The 25,257-nt window shown below is 39.6% G+C and overlaps 1 protein-coding gene across 1 annotated transcript in view; it reads right to left on the bottom strand.

The window, feature by feature from the left end:
• Positions 1-22,554, bottom strand: part of LOC128376927 (1-phosphatidylinositol 4,5-bisphosphate phosphodiesterase beta-4-like) — a 68,841-nt gene extending 46,287 nt beyond the window's left edge. The window contains exons 1-3 of the mRNA XM_053336776.1: positions 22,462-22,554; positions 18,887-18,926; positions 2,726-2,792 (exon numbers count right to left, since the gene is read on the bottom strand). The gene's annotated coding sequence lies outside the window, so the exon portion shown is untranslated. The remainder of the gene's footprint in view (positions 1-2,725; positions 2,793-18,886; positions 18,927-22,461) is intronic.
• Positions 22,555-25,257: the final 2,703 nt, after the last annotated feature.

Raw genomic sequence — 25,257 nt, 5'->3', positions numbered from 1 at the left:
GTGAGCCTGTGAGCATACTGCAGCACAAATTTCTATTCTGACAGACGAACAACCTCGAAATGCTCGTCAAGTAAATTCAGAAGTGATAGAAAAATGGAGTCGAGGTGATTGTTTCACCTCTATTTTGGTCTGGCTCAGGAAGTAATATTGAAGCAGCTTTTGTCTGAACACAAGCAGTAGGGCCATTACTTTCTGTTAAAGGCTGAACATAAACTGAAAATTTATACCTTGTTCACCTACAGTAGTTTTCCTGCTGTGTTGGCCCACAATTGAATCAGTGAATATTGAAGACGCACTGACGTCTATTTGGCATCCATATTATAATCTGTCTGCAGGCATGTGAGGACACAGCCAGAAATATAACATAACTATAACTCAAGGCTTAGTCTAATCTTGGCACAAATGGATTGATGTTTCACTACGAGGTGATGAAGGTAGGCGCCGGACGACCTGCAAAAACCTGTTAATTTGGGCATGGACGTTAGATAACTGGCCTTTGCGGAGGGATGCCTGCAGAGTGAAAATAACAAATTATCCCAAAATTACTATGTTACATCACAGATTCTGTGCCTCACTGCCCTGTGCAGCACTGTGCTCTGTGTGTGACAGTCTCATTTAGACCAGATTAGGAGGTCGAAGGTTTGGTTTGCCTTGCTACACATACCCTGTGGAGGGATCTTCTCACTCAAGTTTGCCCAAACATGGTCAAAAATACCAAGGATACACATACGCTTACACACACGCACACAACATGTTTAGGTTGACCTATGGGAAGTGCCTGAGAAACCCCCCCCCCGAATTTTATTAGAGAAGGATTCTGTTTTTCTCAGATAAACTCCAAGGATTTAAAACTTAACATTAAAACATGTTTGTGCTAGCAACCGCAACACAAACCCAATATTGGACCTGGGACAGCACCTTAAGTGGATTAAAATGTTCCAAATGAATGACTACTCAAAAGACGAAACTCGATTCACGGGAGAGCACTGTTACATCTGAAATTGTATCCTAAAATGAAACTCTTCATTCAATCTCCATAACGACTGACCTCTGTTATCTCAAAGGGGGACACAGGGAAATGAGGAATAACCCGGCAATAGAAATGAGTAATAAACAGAAGCTTGAGAGTTTGAGACAAGGAGAACAGGGCAGGGGGAGGACATGGGGAGGGAATAGGGATTGCTTGAAAATATTGGATTTCTCCCATTGCCCAAATATGTACCTATTAAAAGAGAATTTATGCCCTGCTGGGCTGCCGATAAGGCAGCCAAGAGAAAGAAGCTGTAGAAATAGAACATGTCCATATAGAGAGGAGAGCTGTAGAGAGAGGGAGCAGGAAGGGGCCAGGGGTTAAATGCTTCCCCAGAATGTGAGCTTTCCACTGGCGTGAACCCAGTAAAAAGAGTCCCCGAGTCCCTGCCGACTGACACAGCCTAAGGACCTACTGTGAGCATGATTGAGCACAGGCAGTTGAACAATTACCTAAGAAATTACAGCTTTTAAATCTGTTCCGTATTCAAGTGCCATGTTTACCAATGATTGAAAACACTAATGTTCAGAGACTGGATATTTAGCATCAGGCTTTATAACTTCAGTCAGCATTAGTCTTTCCCAGGCAGTGTGTGTTTGACTGAGAGACTGACAAAGAGAGGGGGGGGGGGGGGGAGACAGAAAGAGGAAAACCTGTCTGACAAACAAACACTCCACAGATGTTGCTCCTCTCTGACACCACTGGTCTCCATAGCAACCCTGCTGGCCAGTAATAGCCTGTAGCTCGCCTGGCTGCAGCGGCGTCATGCAGACGCACGCACACATACACCCTACACACACAAACAAGAACATTTCAGCCTCTGAATGGGATCCCAGTGTGTATTTATAGAGACAGAGGGACTCACTAGCCCACCCAGCCCAAACACCCCCTCAGGCTTTACCAGAAAACATGCATCTCTCAACAAAGCCCCCCCCCCCCCCCACCCCATCATTAAAAGTACCACACACACACACACGCACGAACACAAACTCCCTTGATTTTAGTAAACAAGTCTTACAATTGGTGATAACATGTAGCTGAGAATTACACATGAGAGCTGGCTTGTGTTGTTGTGTACATGAATACAGAGAGTGTTATTTCCCCCAAAACCTACATAGATTAGTGTTGGATCATTTCTTATCCTTGTAAGTACTGCCTCAAGTGGGTGAAAGACGATACTTGACTACTGATTTATAAGAGTGAGTTATATGAGAAATATTTATAACGATAATTCAAACTGAACTGAAGTAGAAATGATATGAATGCAATTGAACTGGCATGCAACAGGTGTATGACTACTGTGAGGCCAGCTGATAGTGACAACAGCAAAATGTTGAGTCTGTTGTTTGGAAATATTAGAGAGAGAAATATGGACCCAGCCTGATTTTTTATTAGGGTTTTAACTTTGTGTATATTTAGTTTTATATTTATCGCTTTGATATCTGGCACATGACACCAAGTATTATCTATTTGAGTTTTCCTACACTCTCTCTGTCTGTAAACCCATCATGTTATCATCACACAATGATGTTCCATGTACATTAACAAGACACAATGCTTGTTTTTTTTAAAGGTGACAGCAATTTTCAGTTCAAGGCACTGAGTTGATGATTATGTAAAGGACTGGAAAAAACTGAAAGCCTTGGTACGGTATACTGTCTATGTGGGAGAGTGGGTGAATATGAGTGTACTTACCAGGTGACAGACAGAGGGGCAGAAAACTCAGGGGAGGGGAAATACTGGAGGACAGCACTGGACCACTCTGAAAAGAGAAAGAGAAAAGAAGAGAAGGAAGAAAAGCAGGGGAATTAATCAAAAGGACGGATGAAGAAATAAGTTGAGTGTAATCTACAGATATCCAACATGCTGCTGACTTCATTATTCAGCATCAGCTTGTACACTTACAGTAATATTACAGATGCTCCTGATGCCTTCAGGGGAGACAGACAAATACACACACACACACACAACACACACTTGGGTATAATCAGTCCCCTCCCCCCTCCCCCCTCCTCACACTCCTCATCTTATTTGGCTGGTGCAGAATTTTAATCATTCCTCTGGCTTCTGCTAAATAAACTTTTAATAGGGAGCTGCTTCCCTTAAGAAAGGCTGCCTCCATCAGAGAGAGCGGTGGAAATGAGCTGGCAAATTAGACAAACGGCACCACCTCCACATCTGCTCTGTCATAGCTTCTGAGTGGTAGGTATGTCACAGAGGATAAGAGAGTCTGCTTTAGCTTTAAATGTACATGAAGTACAGATTGGGTCAAAGGAGCAAGCACAGAGACAGGGAGAAAAAAAAGAGGTATAGAAGGAAAGACGGCTAATCCTCCACTTGGTAAGGCATCATATATCTTTATGTCCACACTGGAGACAAGATAAATTCCTAAACATTTCCTGTACTTAGCAAAGGCTGCGATTCTGCTCGTGTCTGTCCTCACCTCATCCTCACAGCTCCAGATTTTCCCAGTGCAGGACAGGAACTGTGGCGGTAATGGTTTCTTTATACAATCACTTTGCAAGATAAACTTGGCTAAATAAGCACAGACAGCGCAGGATAGATTTCAACGACTAAGTCAGGAAGACTTGCTGTTCGGCAGATTGTATTTACGTCTGAGATAATCCTAGCTTATTAATGTTGATTTTTGAAAGCTCGATAAAAAATGTATCCTGTGAGTGGTCCCTTTGTTCCACCTCACAGAGGACTCGTAATACATCTTCTGGTACATTTTGAAAAGGATGAAACGAATATGATTCCATCTTTGTTTAAAATGAGCAATGGTCTAACTCATTTACTATGTCAATAACAACTACAATTTTAATCCTTGGCTAGTAATTGATTATATGTTTTTCTGATTTCAGTTTAAAGAAGCTTGCACTGTACAACAAATACGGCAACCCAACTGCATAGAAATGTATTCTTAAGAAGTTCCTCTGGAAACTTTGGCTGTTACTCCCTGTATGGCCATTTCCTCAATGTTGTGTCTTTCCCAGGAGGAATCATCTTTATACAGGCTTAGTGATACCCATCATGCCCGTAAAATGTTTTTAAAAATATAGACAAAAATAGTCAGTGGAATGCATAATGTCACACATCATAAATAAATAAATAAATATATTATTTCAGCTCAATGTTGAAAGCATTTTTATAGTAATATAAAGTCCTTGAGTATTAAATCAGGTTATGTACACCAGCACAATGAAAGGATTATGAATGAAAGAAGCCCATATTAACAGAGTGGTTAAAATAACCTCTTATTTAGATTAAGGTCAGCAAAATATCATGGCAAAATAATCTCACAATATGAATTTACACTGTTTTAATTATGACACCAGCCATATCTGTCCCTGTGTGAGACATTACCCCAACAGGCCCTTATTAGGCTCTCCAATAGATGGATATGATGGTCAGCAAGGAACTGATTTTAAGAGCCAATATTTCTTGGACAGGTATTCTCCATGTGATCCACACAATATTCTCCCTGCTCAATCCCCTCTGTCTTTGGAGTAATCTCTTATCTTGCTCTCCCTCTCTTTCTCTCTCTCTGCTCTATGCTCCATGTGGATGGGCCTCTTGTGTGGATCAAATATTCTATATACATGTCAAGTGGCCTCAATGGACAAGAGCTGTTCACATGCCTCTTCAGTCAGGGTAGAGGATCAGTGTACACTGCACCAAAAAAGGCTACTATTTATGTTGTGCTGAGCACTTTAGTGAGAACACAGAAGTAGAATTGAGACAGAAAGACAAATATAAAGAGATAAATTGAGATGTATACATTATTCTACCATAGAGGAGACATCTGACACACATTTACTAAGTCATTTAAATGTTAAAACCACTACTAAATCAGGAATGTGTGGTTATCTCAAATGGCTTTCAGAGAATCTGAAACATCCTTTCTGTGGTTAAATTATATAACTAAATAAAACAACTTCCCCTTCTGTTTTGTTATGATGATGGTGGTTAACTATATGAATTGTGCATTTTCTCAACAACAGTCAAAAAAATGCTGTATAGCCTATAACTACTTAAAAAGAAAACAAACTAAAACATGTAAATACAAGAAAGAATTTAACAGGGAAAATAATGAAATAAGCAAAAAAACAAAGACCTGAAAAATGTAACATGATCATTCTTAGCTAAAATAGGGATAAACATGCCTGTACAAGTATGTATGGTATAAAAAGCTCTGACAATTATTTTGCCAACCGGATCCCCTCAGGCAGATCATAGCCTTAGGGCCCCCTCAGTAAAAGGCCTGGACACCCCTGTTCTTCTGCTTGGACTGTGGGACATCTTAGACACCCCGATGTAGGTTCATAAGGACTTAAACACTCAGCTTATTGATTAGGACAGGGAAGTAATTCACTCCTTCATACTGTCAGCACTACTAGGTTTAAGAAACAATGCTTTGGTCTTTTGCCAGACATCCTCAGTACATCAAAGAAAGAGTGCTGCTGAGTGGCCACATGGGTGAAAGCTACATTAACACTATTTTTAATTCTATTTGTCTGGTTTAAAAGTAAGTCTCGCTTATGATCAATACTTGAAGAAAAAAAAAAACTGGACAAGCAAACTAAGGCGCTAAAGTGCTACCATGGAAACTCCCAGCAAGCACCATCGCTAGTATACAGTAGTTCAGTGGTGGATACACATTATCAAACAAAGGATACTATGTACTTTTCTACCTGAAAGGCTCTGACTCTCTCTCTCTCTCTCTCTCTCTCTCTTGCCTTCAGTGTGCATGTGTGTGTGTGTTTAGAGTATGTGTGTATTTTTAGAAGATGCTATTCCGGTAACATCTAGCAGTGTGGTAATAATTACTTTGATTAGGGCAACAGGTAAGAGGCTGGTAATCTCACCCCTGCCTGCATGAGGATTTAAATGGTGTAAACAGTGGTAGCTCTACCATCATCACTCAACCAATGACGGCTCTACAGGGGAAACACACAGGGGTGCTGATTAAAGGGACAGCACTGTTAACACACAGCCAACTACACACATAAATGTACCCATGCACGCGCACACACACACACACAATCTCCCACAGGTATCACAAGATGGGATATGGCAGGGGAAGTGACATTATCCATGTTACCTGGAATAGCCTAATCTAAAAATAGCATACCTGCACACACAAACTCACACTACTGTGAAAATGTTTGTAATCTAAACCAGTGACTTTAAGTAATAGCAAACTCTTGTTTAACAAGGCTCTTAGAGGTCTCTGTGGAAATAACAATGGTGCTATTAAGAGTGGAGATAAAGTAATGTATAAAGCTGTGAAATATGAGATAGGAGGGGCAGTCTAACAGGTAATAAAAAGATGCACTGGAGGGAAACATGCAAATAAAATAGCTTTATTGTAGGTGAATGTTTGTTCAGTGACACCTGTTGAGTGGCCGGTCATCCTTCAGCCTCAGCATTTCATCATAAAGGAGATCAGACCACAACTTCTTAAACTAGTCCAATAACAGTTGTGTTTTTAATTGCATTACAGACACCTTCTTTCAAAGATTTTATGGGAGTCAGTGATGCCATGTGTTTCTGTTGTTGGATTGTTGACTTACTGCAGGGCAGGAAGCAAATGGTTCGAATTGATCAATGTTTTTCACTGGATCTTAAATTATTGGCCGGCCACCCCCCCTAACCCTAACCCCAACCTCCTGAATGTTGTTAGAAGTAACTGCCAGGCAGCTTCCTTCTCAGAGAGTATAGGCAGCTTTGTTAGAATGAGCAGTTGAAGAGAAGTACATTCACTGAGGCTATTTTAGTCTCTAATGGTAAACCTCCATCATTTTATGGCACATCTTGGTTTTCTCTTACGGTTATTTTTAATATAATTTATGGTATTTTCCATATTATCTTTTATGGTGTTTTGCATATGTTTTATCTCACTTCAGAATTACAAACCTCTTTCACAGTTTAAAGTATGTTATTTTGATCGTATCTTTAATATTCCTAATACCATCCATACCCGTTATTGCTAGTTTAGACGTAAAGAGAATAACTGGACAGATCAGGAGCTAACAGCATATGTTCCCACTTCAGGAAACCGACCCAACCCGTAGAATGTCATGCAGCTCTCTGTGGGACTCACTGTTGCCTGCTTTGCTGCCATGAACAGCACCTGTCAGGGTATTAAGAGGATAACTTTCCTTTTGTCCCTGATGGCAGCTATCTTCCTCTTCCTTTCTATATTGCTCTTCTGGGAGTCCCTGTGAAGGGACATCAAACAACACCAACTTGCTGACCGAAGAAGCACTCTGAGAAAACCCAGCCCCCTGCTTATCATGCAGCTGCGTCCCATAGGGCGATGGAGGTCTCTGAGAAGGCTGAAGTAGGGTCACCAGATTGAAAAGTGCTGATTCTGTGGCCAGAAATATGACACAGTGAGACCTATAGATAGGAAGGATGTATTCTAACACTATAACTTCATTTCAAACCATTATTCTGTTGGGGTGATTGATTCAATTACATGAATGAAATTGGCTGTTTAGTAGTGTAGTACAACTTTGTACTAAGAACTACTTATCACTATAATTTCCAACCTCATTTGTTCATTAAAAGAATACATGGGTGAAATAAATACCTATATTGCTGACTTCAAATGCTGGGTACTTTTACATAATCTGCTGAAAGAGGCAAATTCATTTTTTAGACTATAAATCTGTTAAAGATTTGCTTATTTTGTGCACTTTTGAAAAACAAGTTAACATTCTTACACAATTTTTAAACTTTTAGTGTTCATTTTAAAATGAATGTAAGGAATAAATGAATGAAATACTAGATATGGACCTTGAGATTTACACTGAATCAAACCCTGTTTTTAATACTATTTATGGTCAACATATTTCAAAAACAGCCATTTAATACATTTACATTCTGTAATAACTTCTCTACATAGTAGTTTTCATTGTTAGTAAGGGGTCCTGCCACGGGGGATTCACATGAAACAACAAAGCATGTAATCCAGAATTACTATTTGTAATTTTATCCTCATTGATAATAGGATCACTGTTTGTGCTTTTCACTTCCCAAGGCTGTATCAGAGCTTATGCTACTACTAATGCAAATCAAACACTTCCTACTACTGCTAATTCACATTGTAAGTGTCAACTGGTGAAACACAGGAGGGCTTTTGTTGTAAAGCAGACACCAGAAAATGTAATATTTTTCAATGCAGGTAGAACTGAACATAACCGTCAAAAATGGATCCAGAAAACAACACCATGAAATCAGATTATGAAGGCCAATTATTGAGAAAACATTTCATTAAAAGCATACTGATACTGTATGTTTGTGTGTACTGGTATGGCTGCACTGTTAGCAGATACAGCATTCCTGCTGTTCTGTTCTTTCTGACAAAGTATCAGCTCAAGGAATGCTTTGTCACTGCCCCTACAAGCTCTTTTTGTCCAGTTTTTAGAGTTTGTTTATATAACTACTCAAGAGGTCCTATGGCTGTCTAACCAGCCTGCCACAACATGTAATATAATAAGTCATATGGGAAAGGATCATAGCATGGATAAATATTTTAGCTGTGTCTAGAGAGATTCAGTTTCTCATGTGTCTAAATTTTGCCATGTTGTACATCATGGGTTTCATCTTTTTTTAAACATGTTTCTTAATGATCAAAAATCCCGTCAATATATTTAAAATCATCGACTGTGTAAAATCCTTTCACTTTTGACAATCATGTATCATCTGCATTCTGATGTTGTACCATGCTCTTAGCTTAGCAGCTGTTGACTCAGCAGCTGTTAACTCAGCAGCCGTTAACTCAGCTGTTTTTACATTTGTATATACAACAGTGTCATCTGCGTACATTTGCAGTTCTACATCATGACACTGTTGATGTGGGTCATTAACAGGCTAAATAATAGGGGGCCTAACATTGACCCTACTAGAACACCTATTGTGCACTTAATGTTACTAGACAGTGTTTCACCAACCTTTACAGATTGCATCCTAAGATAAATATGAAGACATCCATGCCAGTACTATAGATAGTTTTTCTTCCAGCACAATAGAGACCCCAAACATACATCAAAAACCACTCAAGAGTGGATGAAAAGAAAACATCAGACCGCTCTGAAGTGGCATGTTATGAGTCCTGATGTGAATCCCATTGAACATCTGTGCAGTTGGGAGATGACACCCATCAAACCTGAGAGAAATTGAGCAATGGGCCAATCTACCACTAAAGAAGTGTAGAAACGTAGAAAAAATGTTACAGTGTGAATGTGCCAGGAGGAAGAAATATATGAATAGGAATACATGAATAGACTTATACATGCCTGAAAGTTAAAAAACAAACAAATACAAACCAACTAAAAGACCAGCACTGGCTTGAATGGCATGAATGACTTGAAACAACACACTTTCCTACTGTCTTCTCAGAAAAACGTGGGTGAAATTGGAATAGGAGGTAAATACAAAAGGGGAGGCGTCCTGGGAGAAGCAGAGAATGATGGAAGAAGAGAGAAAGGCAGTCAGACAAAGAGAGAGATGCATACACACAAAAACATTTCACATACACTTTGACTTTTCAATTTTTTTTTTTTTTCTGTGTGATGCTGTCAGGAAGCCAGCTCCCCGAGGGCCAAAAAGAGAGAAAGAGACAGCCAGAGAGTAAAATACAGGCAAAGAGAAAAAGGTGAGAGGTAGAGTTTCATACCTAAGTGAGTCACAGAGAACATCACTTTTTGTGCCTTGGGGGATGATAGACGATTGTCTTTAACTAAGACAAAATTAGGTCTCTAGATCTCTCTGAACACACACATCACACACACATGGAGAGCAGTTCTACCCTTCCTTCCATGTTCTTTACCACCCAACCATAGTTAATACTGATGCCTATTATATACACTAGATTGACATGTAACACTATATAGATGAAGCCACTGCAAATGTGCAAAGTTCAAGTGCACTTCACTGTTACTTTATTCTTTTTCAGACATGGAATCTGTGACATTGTTGAGTGTTATCTGTTAAGGAGAAAGCTTAGGGTTGTAGACCAGGCTGTCAAACATTGGTCTCCATTATGAAAAGAATCAATTTGTCTCTACTCAAACAAGATAGGACCATTACGGAACATGGCACTAAGGGTTGCAACAGTTACATCCATTATCAAATATCATTATTTTTATATCATTATTTGTTGATTATTTTCAGTTGTAAAAACATTGGTCTACATAACAGCAGAAAATGAGAAATCAATTTCCAATTTGCCAGAGCTGTTTTTGTCCACAATCATAACATATTCAGTTTACTTAAGCGTAAGATGAAAACCTTTAAAGATTAAATCAAAATGAAAGGAGCTGGTGAATATTTGGCATTTTTGCTTGACAAATTACTTTAGCAGTATTCAATCATCAAAACTGTTTCTGACTAGGCTCTGGAGGCATGGAAGTTAAAGAGCTCATATAATGCCTCTTTCCCAGTTTAATATTTTCATGTTTTTATGGTCAAAAAGCACTTAGTTACAGCTGTACAATCAATGGATGCAACCCCTCTGTCTCACCCAGCCAGAAAAGGACTGGTTCATGTCTGCTCAATGCCCCTCTCTTCTGATTGGCTGACTGTCTTCTGAGTGACGCAAACCGAGGCCAACCACAGGTAACGAATTGTAGCACACACACACAGAAAGAGCAGAGGAGAGGAGAGAAACTAGCACGACCATAAATGACAGCAAAAGGCAGTATGAAATGAAACGTCAAGTTCACATAATTAAGTAAATAACATAAATAAACATATTTTGCTTCTTTTAGGAGGGGCAGGGGGTCCTGTTGGAGGGGTGGCACAGCTCATTTAATGGCACAATTTCTGACTATGTGCTGTGTGCATTCCTCTGTGGGTTTCACTGAGCCTTTTGATACTTTCACAGTATTTATATAGCACCTAGACCTGCTTTATAATTAAAAGAGGGATGGAAGTCTCCCTTTCTACAATATGTCCCCTTTAGTTATGTAAAATAATCATCTCTCAAAGGCTGCATCAGTGATGGATTTTAAAACCTTTTTGCTTTGGAAAGCTTAATAAATGACCTGTGAGAGGGATTGTTATCCCTGCAGCTTATCACTATATAGCATTTATAAGATAGAATATAGTAATATAGTTATGTTGCTTATCAGTGCCCCAGCGTTGTTACAAATATAGTTACTGTACGTTGGCACTCTTTAACAAGTCCAATCTGCACAATGAACTAAAATGTGTTGATGGATATTCATATTGTAAGTTGGCAGGGAGGAAAGAGAAGAATTATTAATGATCTGATTCTGACCTGTATGGCAAGTGGTATCATGTTTATCTTATGGCCCACACTTTCCCTGTGTTCAATCAATTAATGAAAACTGACTTTGTTTGATTTCAATTGTTACTTTAGCAGAAAAGTGTATACCATCTTGAGACATGAATATGCCAACAAAGAGCAGCTGTTTAATTTACAGCCTTAGAATCAATGTACTTACACACAACAATGTCCAGGAGATACACATGGACGTACAGCCACAACAACAACAATACAACTGAAGATAAATATAAAGGAAATAGGTGGGAAAAAATAGATACATACATATATACAAATAGAAACAACAATGGACAACATACAATGTATGTACACAAGTGAAACAGCTTCTGCAGATTGTAAACAATCTTTTAAGTAACTATAACCAAATATATGAGTATGTTGTACTATAAAACATCTAGTCATACAATTGTTCATCTCATTGTTGACTGAAAATGATTGAGCCAGTTTTAACTGAGGTGGAGAAGACAAACTGATCAAATTATCATCTATTTAAATAAAGCATGACAAAGCTAAAACTGGAGACATTAAATATGTGATATATACAGTATAATTTCCTTTTCTTTCCCAGGAAGAACAAATAGAAAAAAGTCACTCCTCTTATGATGTGCTTTGATTGTGGCACTTGTCTAAACTTTACATTACTTCCACAGTTTGTTATGATATTCATCTAATGGATTTATGTGCTCAGCCCGGAGGTTTGTTTAAATGACATGCGAGAAGTGGCGGATGAAAAATGTCTGCTGACCTTTGGCAAATATCTGCCACTGGTCCGAAATCCATCTGAGGGAACTGTTTGCCTGTTAAACTGAATGTTTATACTCAGCCTAAAATCTGTTTATTTCCCTCAGTCTTTGAGTTCAGGGCGCAGTTTTATTTTATTAGTTGTAAAGTCTTAAGAACACCCGGTAAAAATGTTATTAAAATCCACTTTGTCTGTTAGTGCACAAAACAATTAAAGACATAAATTAGACCCATGTTAAATACCTCACGCTGCATAAAAACCAGACATCCCCTCGCAGCCATTAGATTATGCAAGTCAATAATAAAATAGAGACAATTGTGCTGCACTCCATATTTTGTTTTTCAACTTAGCTGAACAGGATAAGTGATAAGCTTAGCTGCTAAATGTTACATAATTACTTGGACTTGTTATCTCATACAGTAGTGGGCTGATTAAAGATGCTTTTCTGGCACATACTGTACACACATACTGTACACAGACACACACACACACACACACACACACACACACACACACACACAGAACAGCGTCTAACTCTGTCCTTTCCCAGACAGAAAAGAGCAGTGCTGTAGAAAGAGGAAGAAGCAACATTCCTGCTGTTTATCTAGTCATCTGATCTGGCCAGAGAGTCATGTGTTGGAGCCGTGTTTGAGGCTCGACAGCCTGCTTTAGGCTAACCCTAGCCTAATGTATTCTGCTGTGTTTTCAGCTTCTCGGCTTATTATTCCTTCACTCCATGTGAATAAGTCAGGTCCCCTCTATAAAACACAAAAAGACTGTGCTTCTTCTACAAAGCACTGTCATGAACACACAACTTGCTTTACTTTAAGTTTCTCTAGTTAGCATTTATAATCAGTGACATACTTAATAAATGGTTTATAACACACTATAATGTAGTCATAAGCTGATATAAGTGTTTATTGTACTTGCCAGTGACAGTGGAGATAACTCTTCCTGTGAGCACCCATAAGTGGATGTTGGTGTATAAACAGATAATGAATGACAACATAGCAAAACACAGGTGTGATAATATAAAATGTGTCTTTATAGAAGTTATTGTTGCTGATAAAAACTGTACATTAATAAACATTTGAAAACCATTTATATACTGCTAAAGTGTTACCGGCAACTTGACATTTGAACATTTGTAGTTCACTAGTTTGAGGTTGCTGGGAAAAAAATGTTTATGACTATTGATAACTATAAATAAAAATGATTACTTCCACCTGATCTACTATTATTATTAATCAATTTATCCACAAAGGGAATGGAGACGTCACGTTGGGTTCTGAGAATTTATGAAGGATATTTTTAACTATGTTCAAATTACTTGTTCTATCTGACCAAGAGTCAAAAACATCAACATATTCAGTCTCTTATCATACATGTGACAAAGAAAGGCTGCAAATATTCACATGGGAGAAAGTGGAATCTGTATTGTTTGAAATTTTGCTTGAAATATGACTGAAACAACTATTTATCAAAATGTTGATTAACTAATTATCATTTATATCAATGAATCACTTCAGATCTATTATATGTGTCTGAAAACAGTTTTCTCGCCCTACAACCAACTTTGATTTCTTCCTTTTGTCCTCTGCCTATTACAACATTTGTTGTAGTATGGTATCTGTAGTGATCAAATAACAGAATTGATTCTGCTTGGCTGCTTATGTCACACGAATAATAAATCAGTACACTAATAGACAATATATAAAAATCAATGTCAGTTAAATGTCTCTCCAGCTCTCCTAATTTACCCTCTCAAATATTGACAGTGTGATAAATGCACTCATTATTTTGCTGACTTCAATGATCCTCATCAGTGTGTCGTAAAGCCACATTCTCTCTATTATTGGGCTGGCTGGGTAATAATAGCAATCCAGGAGAGGATGGTACAAAATCAAGTTTTTGCATTCTGGAGCGAAGGTCGACAGTTTAATTGGAAGTGCAAATTGCGTTCACGTGTATCCCCATAGTGGATTGAGCCATGGGTAAAGTGAAAGTGCACACTGCAAAGCGTGTGTGCATTTAACAGGAGAGGGAGGGGGGGTGTGGAAGGAGGAAAGAATCAAAGACTGTAGGGGTGGCTAATAGCTTTCCTGTTCAATTGCAATGTATTTTTAGAGCCCAAACGTGGAGCCAAGCTACAATTATTACCACTGGAGCGTTGTTTTTACTCCTTTAAGACGCTTTCACTCAAACCGGGATGCTCCTGCTGCCTGTGACTGAATGAGCTAAGCTATAGCTGCCAATTTTTTGTTAAGAAAGAGTAAATATTGACATGATGACTACAGCTCCCATCTGTTGGCGTGAAAGTAAGCGGCTCCCTCTCTTTCCATCCGCTTTGCTTCCACTCTCCATCTCTCCTCCTCCTCCTCCTCCTCCTCCTCCTCTCTGCTGCTGACTGAGACACAGCAGAGAATACCCCTGTCATTATATTCACCCTCCAGCCACACTTACCCTTGCAGTGGAAGACACACTCGCTCATCATTGATCTCTCTCTTTTCTTTAAGTGCTCGCATATTACCATTGACCAATGAGGTTGAGACCTGGTTTTGATTGGCTATATTGTGTTTGCAAGGCTTGTGGTGTTGAGTAGTTTATCAGTGCGGAGAGCAGAGATTGAGTTTACTGAGCCTGGATACTTGTGTCACAGCCGAGTGGGACTAAGCATTCACGATGAGAAAGTGTTTCATGTCATATTTCAGAAAGTTGTCTATGCTGGTATTCCTTTTAAAAAAACCTAGCTAAATCAATTCTTGTTAGTGTTGGTAGTGATTTTTACTTTATATCCCTACTTGAAGTCCTTGAAGCCGTGTTCTTACAATCATAAATGCTACAGTGACTCCAAACATCTCCCTTACTCCACTTTTTATGTGACAAAACAAGCTTCTTTAGCACTTTTAGACAAGCATGAAGCTGTTTTGGTTTTGCAATGTTCTTCTTAAATATGCAGCTTCTTTGAGACCTTTGAGACCTTTGAGACCGCTTCCTTTGCCTAGTCGCAGCCTCAAGTAAGTGACTGTCGCATCCATATTTTCAATGAATGTCAATGTCTGACAATGCAGCTGAGGGTAATGCAGCGTTTTAGGGTGATGGATCCGTGCAAACACTGGCAATTGGAATTGATTCAGCTATGTTGACTGTGCTGATAGTACCTAGAAGTTTGGATGAATGGCTGGTACTACCGAGTTAAAGCTTTTTAAACAAGCAATTGATAATAAGCCTGCTGTCTTTGATTATTACTTCTGCAAAGTTTTCATTACATGAAAGTGTATTTTATTACATGATTACATAATGTGGTTAGAGGCTAAAGATTTAACATGAAGCCACTGTATCACGGGCAAATGCACTTTTCCCCTGCTCTACCAAGTACATGTTGGAGTGAACTGGACCATGAACCATGAAACTGAGATACATAAACCATGTCTACTGTGAGCCATTTACTCCCTCAACTACCAAGAGGGGAACTGTGTTTCCTTTTGTCATATCTTTGCTAACATGTGGCACATTAGGACAAAATGGAAAAACTGCAAGTGTTCAAGTGCTTGCTTCTTCTTATACTGAATCTGTCCTAGGCACAAGGCCAAAAATTCCTTCGTGTTTAAAAAAAAATCCCAACAGCAGGCGAACCCAAAATCAAAGCCAGGGTCAGACAAAATGACCTGGAAGTATGCAAAGTCATATAAATATACGCGATATTTACAAACAAATGTGTGTAGTTATGCCGTGGTGTGTGGGAATCATAAATTCTGGTAACAACCAAAAAAGGCGACAATATGCAAGTTTATAGTGAGAAGAGGATGTGATATATATACTGTAGTAAGGGTGACAACCTAAAGGGAAAATTCATGACTGAGAATATGATGATTTATTAAAACTAGGTCACCTATGTAGCAGAAATGTGCAATTATTTTTGAAATCTATGACTAGAGAAAACTGGCTATAGATTACCCATACTGCTGTTAAAGGGGAATCCTACCACAATCAGCTGTCTCGTCACTTCCTCTTCCACACTCTGTAGTGTCTGATATAGCGTGATATTTTGCCTCATAATTTAGCCTCATAAGTTGTAACAGTAACGTCACATCTCTGCTCTGAAATGATATTGTAAAGCTAGTTGCTTGTTTGCGTTATTGTTAGGAACCACTGAGAATCTCAGCAGTCAGTGAAGCTGATGTAACGTTGCTGCAATGGCTGCTTTCTCCTCCAAAGTGTGTAGCATCTGATCCCATAATGCCATCGTTGGCCATGTATCATGACACGTTTTCTTGCAAATATGCTGATATTTTAAAATGTTTAGGAGTATGATATTTTTGTGTCTACCTTTCCCTACTGCTAGCACAACATGGTAGGCAGACTATTTTGGGAGACCCACATTTGACCGTCTTGAAGGCACCATGACAGACAAAGCCTATGACCCCCAAAACTTTTTCACACAAAATCCAAATTCAGATATGTAGAGATAGGGTTGAAGACTGCAAAGTGGTCCTTTAAGATAACTTCTGTTTTATGATTAATGTAGTCACATTTGTCTAGTGCTGTAATTCGAATATTAAAGCTACCCTTACCTTACATTTTTACACATTTTGTAGTTTAGGTTAAAATGCTATTAATAAGGTAATGGTACTCTAAAATATTAGAGAGATCCACCAGGCATAGAAACTCATCATTACTCCATTCTCATAATATTCAGTGAAAACTCTGACCAATCATATCATTTGGTCCGAATGATGTGATTGGCCGGGGGTGGGACATAGGAGGGAGGAGGGGCTGTTGCTGTTCAAGTTTTTTCAAAGTGCTGTGTGAAATGTAATAAAAGTAAGAGTCGCTTTAATACATAAAGTGATATCAGTTCCAGCGGTATGATGCACATTTAAAGAGGATAATCTTTTATGATTGAAAGACGAAACTCAACTGTGAAATCTTTTGTTAACGTGTGATGCTATGTGTTTAAAAAATGCCTTACTTTGCTTGACGCTTATCTCAACTGTTGAAATTTTTGGTTGAAATAACAAAACGTTACAGTTCACTTGTAAAATTCAAATAATCAAACTGGACTCATAATACAATCGGTTTGGTTTTAGTTTTTTATAAGCTCAGGCCCCAAAGTATTATGGTAGGATTTTCCTAGTCTTCACTGCTGTACTGTATGTCTGTAGGTTTGATTATTTACAGCGCACTTACAATGAAGCAAACATTACTTGGGGATAATGAAAATGTATACATGCCTCTTTTATAAAAAAATAAAGCCTGAAATATCTGAAAATGAATCAGGCCCCGCCAGCAGACTGCCCTCATGCTGCACATTATATCATTAATAGAGAACATTACATAGAGAGCAATCACCTCTCTATCCCATTACAGTTTCAAGCTTGGCATGACGGAGCACATGGCAGCAGCCACGCAATCTGCTTATCGATGAGTGATGTCTGGCTATGGACTGTCCAACGCAGCACATCCGTCTTTTTTTGAGAGATACAGTGAAACATGAGGCCCCGTGTCCACATCATTCAACACAAACCTAATAAAATGACTGTTGTTTGCCGCTCTCAGTGCTACTTGAACACTTAGAAGGAAAATGTGTCCATATTCCCTAATGAGGTCTCAAAGACAGAGTAACAAGAATGCTAAATAAAAGGGGTTTCATGAGTCTCCAAATCCACATTTCAATCTGACTTTTGTTTTTAAGGTCATGATTAGATTTTTTAAATTTTTTTATATACACATTGTTTTTAGCACTTACAACTATGCCATTGTTAGACTATTGAGTCTCAATTATTAAGATCATCAGATCATTGGTAAAAAGCCTTTCTTTTCATCTTAACTTTTCATCATTATTATTATTATTATTTTCATCATTATTATGCTATCATTACTTATCATTACTATATATATATATATAAATAAAGTTGTTATTTAAAAACTACACCTCAGTGCCAGGGACAGCCTTAGATGATGATGTTTACCTATCATCATTACTACGTACATACACTGTCGCTCCTACAGTATGCTAAGTGCTAGCTGAGTGGCTGCTTTCTGTATTACAGCTTGTCTCATGTTGTTGTTACCTGAGGGGGGATATTAATTAGAAAAAAACGCAAACCTTAATGAGAAAATCGCTAACATTCTCCGGAGAGGCTGAGTGTCCGTGTTGGACTGTTGCCATGGCTCTGGAAGAGCTGGGGAAGCTGGTTGAAGAGCAGGAGGATCTGAACAACCAGGATGCTAGTCATGTAATATCTCCCCAGCAAAAGAGATAACACGCACAAGTACTGTATGCCAGGGTGAATATGCGAACTGGCTTGTGATTTCGAAGGTCAAAATTAAAAGCTCAAAATAATGAAACCACTACTGAATCAGAATCTGATAGATATCTATGCTGCATGTTGAATGGTGGGAAAGTTCCTCATTTTCTTGATAGATGTTTCCCCTTTTTGTTTTATTGTGCATCAGGCACACATTATAATGCACACGTAGATCTAGATTACATAACCTGTCAGGTAGAGCTACAGGCTGGAAAAGGCCATATGTTTCATACACATTATGCAAACACTTTAATCAATTGACTTAATGCAGAGTAGGTTATTAATATGCAATCATGAACCGGATGCCCTGGAAAGAAATAACTAATATTGAAGAGGTTCATGCTAAACAATCTCTGGGAACAGAGCCTTTTCAACAATTGCTACCAGATGGTTATTAGCCAGTAACGCTGTTAGGCAGAATTGGGATTGAATAAAAATAACATGAGCAGCAGCGATCATGGGCAGTGAATAGCCTCAAAACTCACCAGTTCAGCATCAATAACGTTCAGAAGCTCATGTCTTGGCCTGCAGAGACAAAAAAGGATATACAGTAAGATAGGGAAGAGAATTTCATAAATCACAGAGGACTGAATCTGGACTTATTTGGCTGACATCAAAAACCTGCTATAAGGGCAGGAGCAGAGCGGGAAGGAGCACATATACAACATACCGCTACGCCACTGCCAAGGAAAACGTTAACGTTAATCACACTATCAACAAGCAACTTAACAGCAGTCTTTGCTTGTCAGAGTTAACAACAAGGGCAGACAGGCTGACGGCTGTGACACAACATGTTGTCGACACACTACCACAATACTAGACCCGTCTGTTGGTGTGCCGCTCTGCTTTTCTGTTGGCCTATCAATCCATCTGGCTGTCTATCTGCGCACTTCCACATTCACAGATCTCTCTGTGAGGCCTTGAAACATCTATGGGGATGACTGACAGTTTTGTCAAGGCTGCTGTGGGAGGAGGAATCTGTGCTGCGAAAAACCTGAAAGTCTCATCAAAACAAAGCAATGGAACTGGAGACAGCCGAGCTAATCAAAACCAGACCCTCCTGATTATAAGAAGAAGCAGCAGAAAATAAACAAGGGAGGAGAGCGAGGGAGTACACCAACACTCAAAAAAAGAAAAAAAAAAAAGAAAAAAAGAAGAAATATGCAGACATTGGGATTCCAATTTAAGTAGCACTAGAATAAACCTCTAAACTCCGAGCAATTCAATATCATATTGGCAAGTAACAGCAATGAGAGAAAAAGAGATTTTCTCACTTCATTGTTGTTTGAATGGAGCCCTACAGCTACATTCGAGCTCACCATAGAACTACAAGCATCCCAAAACACAACAGGGAGCAATGTATGAATCAGACACGTTTCATAGCCTGATCAACCTCATACGTGTGGCTGGATCAGTCACATTTGTAAACCCTGAAACTGTAAAAAGCAATGCTACAGCAGGCTTGAAATTAATGTGTCAGGACTCTAAGATACTGGTTTACTTTCCTCCATCTCGAAATCTAGTTTCACTGTTGGCCTCTCTTTGACTCAAAGCAAAGATATTGTTATTCTGTCTGGCTAAACGCACGGAGACGTCGAGAAAAAAAAAGAGCTGCAATCCACCTTCAATCTATCCAACTCCGAAGAGTAAATTAAAGTGTGCAACCCCTGGCTGTATTGCACACAGCCTACTTCCATGCTATACATTTCAAGCAGGACACCATAAGGCAAATTCATTCAATTTAAAATAAATCAGTGAGTGAGCCCACTGTGTATGTACTCACACCTGTCAGGTCAGGACTGGCCAGTTTGAACTGAATAATTAATTTCTTGGGTATCAAAATTAAACAAGTAAAATTGAAAAGTGGGAGATTCAGCGCTCACAAAATCTACTCAGAAGAGAATACTTTTAATTATCCGTAATGCCAAAAGGACAACTTGAATGGTAAGCTACTGGCTGCTACTGTCCGTGAAATCATTAAAACTAATACATTATCAAAAATAATAAGGATTATCAGCCATCCTTTTACTCCTGAAAACAAATACCCTAAAATTTCTATTAATAGCACTGGCCAATGGGTGCACAAAGACACTAAAACACTTACAATGCCATTTGGTCCAAAAAAAGAAAATAAAACACCTGCACACCCTCAGTTAGCCTTTAAGCTTCTTAGCCCACCTCTATTCATCAAAATGCTTCACAGTCTGGGTTTAAGCCACAGGTAAGGGATTGTTATTGGGTGAGGGAGGGTAGTGTTTGCCTCTGTAATCACCACTGAAACGTTTACGCGGCAATGTCAATAAGCCGGAGCAGAATTTGCTTTTCTTTACATAATGGCTGCGATCTTTCATGGGCAGCAGAGGACACGCAACCAAAAAGAGCAGCGGGACACCACATTCTGTAATTTTGCAATGATAGAGGCCGACACACACTCTGCGGCCCATGTTCAAAAGCCTGGTGAGATTAGATATAGTGGCCAAATGCACTGTGATACACCAGTGCTGCATTTTACATGAGGAAATTCGGGTTCCTCTGCAAAAAATGGCTCATAACTTATATGAGGCAATATGTCAAGACAGAGCAAGTGGAATATTTGATGCAACAAGTTTATCAGGCACCAGCTTCTGTAAATCTATTAATCAATTAATTCATTCTGGAAGCTGTCAAACCAAGAAAAACCATGAGCAAAATCATACATGATGTTCTATTTACACTGCAAATAACCCTATGGAGTTGCCCGCAGGTTGCTCTTGATCAAATAACACGCTCTATCTTCTGAGTGTGTGTGATAAAACAGGTTTTGAAAATAGAAACCTGCTGTCTGACTCTATGTCTAATCAAGCACTCCTGCCATTTATTTCGGCATCACAGAACAGAAAGACACTTTTATATAAATATATATCTACATGTAAATGAAAATGGGTGAAAAGTTCCAGATGTAACCTTAAATTAATGTTAAGGTAGCAACATTGAAATCCAACATTCAACACCTTCTTTACTCTGTCATTTGATGCAGAGCGACTGAATGCTCTAAAAACTGACTAAACAAACACAACATCTGTAGATCACAACACTTAAATGTGATATTTATTCTAACACTTGTGCTGCTAATTGAACCAACATTATTATAACACAAAAAAAAACGCACTGATTTTGACATAAAACAGACCCAAGTTCCTGTAGAGGAAACCTGTACTTTTCGGTTGCCCCTAAAGCAATGACACCTTGCTGTCTGGGGATGTATGCATGGCAGCTGGCTGCAGCTCCCAGACTCACAGCAGCAGTCTCTGGATGCACCAGCTCCACACACACACATCAAGTGACCCATTGTACATTAAATGACCTGGCAGGTGAACACACTGCAAAAACTGTGCAGCAGACCACAAGGTACACATTCACGCGTGTGTTAGTTAAATAGAGCGGGCATAAAAACCCAGGTTATGTGGGTTTATCGCTTGACTTTTATGGCCACTATGCAGTGTGCAGTGTGCCTGTCATCGGCTGGCTGGCTGGCTGCTTGCTCTGTCCCGCTACAGCTAGCTGCACTGGCTAGCCTCCCAGCCGTCGGAAACATCAATAACCCGTGCATTTCATCAAGTTTTCCAGCCGCAGCGGCTTTCTGCTGTGCGATATATACATGTGAGAGAAGCCGCTGCGAAGGTACATTCAATATCAAATTGCAAAAAAGATCCTTTTTTATGCTTCTGACTAGCTAGCTAGCAAAGGCTACTGTCTCCAGCTGTGTGTGTGTCTGTGTGTGTGACAGTGAGACACACAGAGAGGATGTGTGATGTCTGAATGATGCGAGGATTTGGAGTGAGCCTCAGAAAAGGCTAGCGTGATGGAGTTTAAATGAAAGGTCCTGTGTGTGTATGTGTGTGTGTGTATGTGTGTGTGTGTGTGTGTGTGGTGCACAGCATCCAGCGGGACTAACACGTCTAATTCAGCACAGTGTAGCTTCAACGTTAAAACGGAGCAGTCTGCACAGTAACTCTGAATATTTCGTTAGCGGCCATGAGAGACATTTTTTTTTAAAGATAGGTTTATGTTTGTTTCTTACGTTATTTCGGCGGTGTTGGAGAGACGGGGACTGGTTTAATCCGACGGCGGAAAATAAATGATGCTTTCTGCAGAGTCCGGGTCGGGATTTTCTCTGTGTGCGGCTGCCTGTGTGCCTTCCAGCTGCTGCCGAGGCTCTATCCCGTCTCCTCTGCTGCCGGAGTGTCCCGGTGCTCTTGTACCACTCGCCCTCCAGTGGAGAATGAACGGTCCTGATGCGATTTGATTAGGAAGCCCTCTTCGGCTCCCCCCCGACCGTGCATGCGCCTGAATGTGTGCGTGTGTGTGTGAGAGAGAGCGCGCGCACGCTTGTGTTTTTTTTTTTTTTTATGTGGTGCGCAAATAAGTGAATGAGTGTGCCTTGGGTTGACAGAGTGAGTCATCCAGAAGAACCAGATCCAGCTCCTCCCTGCTTTTCTAACAGCTGACTACTGTAGCCGCCATGCGTTGAAACAGTACCTCCCCCCTCCTCCCTTTGTAAAGACACACTATGCCACTGGTTCTTAAACTTTTGTCACGTTAAAGACCCCCTAACTGAAACAAATTAGACCCAATTTCACAAGATTTTGTCCCAGGGTATGATAAGATTTTAGACGTTTTCTTAAATAAGGTGGCCAAAATAGTCTTACGTAGGCCTACTGTCATGGAAGGAATTATATGAAAATAAATATTCCCCTTTTTGCTGGAGCCCCCCGGGAGCTACCTCAAGTAGGCTACCCCTAAGGATTCCCGGTCTCTACTTTGAGAACCACTGCACTATGCTGCTCCTATTTTATTAAATTGGTGACATAATAATGGCACCAAATCTCCCAAGAATCAAACAAAACAAAATGAACTGAAAGTAAATAGAAATAAACTGACACCCCAGAGAATAACGGCAAAGGCAAAACTTACCATAAAACTATACAAGAGTGAAACATTAAACAATTTTTCTTTCACTGATCAGCATTTCTCTTTTACAGTCCCTTTTTCAGACTGACTGCTGAATTTTTTAGTAGCAGTTCTGAATTTTTCGGGTTTAACTAATTGATGGGAGGCAATAACATAATTAGTCATAAATCGTACCACTTGTTTCAGTTTGTACTATTAACCCTGCCAAAACTACCTGACTACCAATGAGGATGCAGCCATGTGACACCTGCCCTCACCTGTTGCTGTGAGGTTTTGCTTAATCATTTAGGCACAAGTTAACTCCCATACTATGCGCTTACTACCTGTCTGAGAGGTGCAGGTGCTCAGTTGTCAGTTCATGGCACTTTGCATTTGTATTTATTTTCTATCAACAGCATCACTTAATGTAATATTAGTCCAGTGATATAAATTCTTGTAACTCTTACAACATTACAATTGAGTTTACCAATGTTTTCAAGCATAGATGGATCTTTATAATGTAAAATTCATAATCTAAATTATGTCAAACTATTTAAATCAGCTAGGCAGCTACTGTACAGCTAGATTTGGATGTAAACCAGCATCGGGATAGACACATTCAACAGGCTGCTAGTGTCAAGTGAGAAAATATGGTCTTGGGGGGGGGGGGGGGGGGGCTATAGTTGACAGAATTGCATCCTCCTCTCGCAATGATTGTGACACGTTATTCTTCTGAGAGCTGTTCCAGCAAGTTAGTGCTGCACTTGGGAGAGACAGGTTTTTAGAAAATGGTCAAGATAAATAGCGCTCCCTGCTTGGTAAACACCAACGTATTTCAAACTCCATGCCCAGGTTTTTGATGCAGGCTTTTCTGTTAAACAGCTACACTCAGACCCATGACGAGTAAATTGGTGTTCATGTGTAAAGTCGGTGAAATACTCCATGGTTGGCGCGCAGGTAGTCGAGTGGTTAGATCATGCCAGTTGCGCAACGGACCCCGGTCCGAATGGCCGGAGGAGCTTTACTGCATGTCACACACCCCTCTCTCCCGTTATTTCCTGTCCATGCACTATCAATAAAGGTGTCTGTGCCTGAAAAAAAATACTCCATGGTTAACCATGTAGACATGTATTAAACATGTCTGCACACTTAGATCAATGCAGTGTTTCACATCTTTTCTATCAGTTTGGACTCATTGATGCTTTCAGCACCTTAAGCAAAGACGTGTGTCCCAATACAAAAGTAGACTGCTGTAACATAATATAGTCTGTGTGCATGTCCTTGTATTTCTTATGAAAACTAAATTATCTCAAAATGATGTGATGAAAGAATAGTGAGGAAAATCCTCTGAAGCAGGGCCACCGTCCTCATCCCTTAAAAGTGGGTTGATTTTAGGTTTTAGGACATGGTGTTAAGGGATAATATTAGAATTACAATCTGAATTGAATTCAGGCTAGATTAAAGTAACGTTTAATATTAACATTACTTCAGGGTTATGCCTTGGGTTTAGGATTAAGGTTGGTATAGGTTTATTTTAGAATATCTCAGGCTTAGCAGAGAGGGCCAAGGCCTGAAAGTAGTAAGTTAAGATTCTTTCAAGTAGTACTTTAAAATGTCAGTGAATGCCTTTATGCGTCTATCTTAAGTATGCATGCATATGTGTGTGTGTGTGTGTTTGGAGTACCTTCCAAATAGCACTCTGTGGTCCTTTTCTCTTCTGCTGTCCTGGTGTGCCTCATTAAAACCCAGTTACAGGACCCCTCCTCCTCCTCATTCCCTGCAGCAGATGGACAGACGCAGGGCGAGAATATTCCTGGGAGTTTGGAGGGGCGTCACTGTTTATATAACCCAGAGAATCTTATTAAAAAGCTGCTGTCCTTCCGTCCTGAACTCTGGGTTAATTAGCTCACTTCCTAGTTGGCGGTAT

Source organism: Scomber japonicus, chromosome 17 (genome assembly GCF_027409825.1).
Source record: "Scomber japonicus isolate fScoJap1 chromosome 17, fScoJap1.pri, whole genome shotgun sequence".
Classification (NCBI taxonomy): Eukaryota; Metazoa; Chordata; class Actinopteri; order Scombriformes; family Scombridae; genus Scomber; species Scomber japonicus.
Note: the sequence above shows the minus strand (reverse complement) of the source record. Positions and strands in the feature narration are given on the sequence as shown.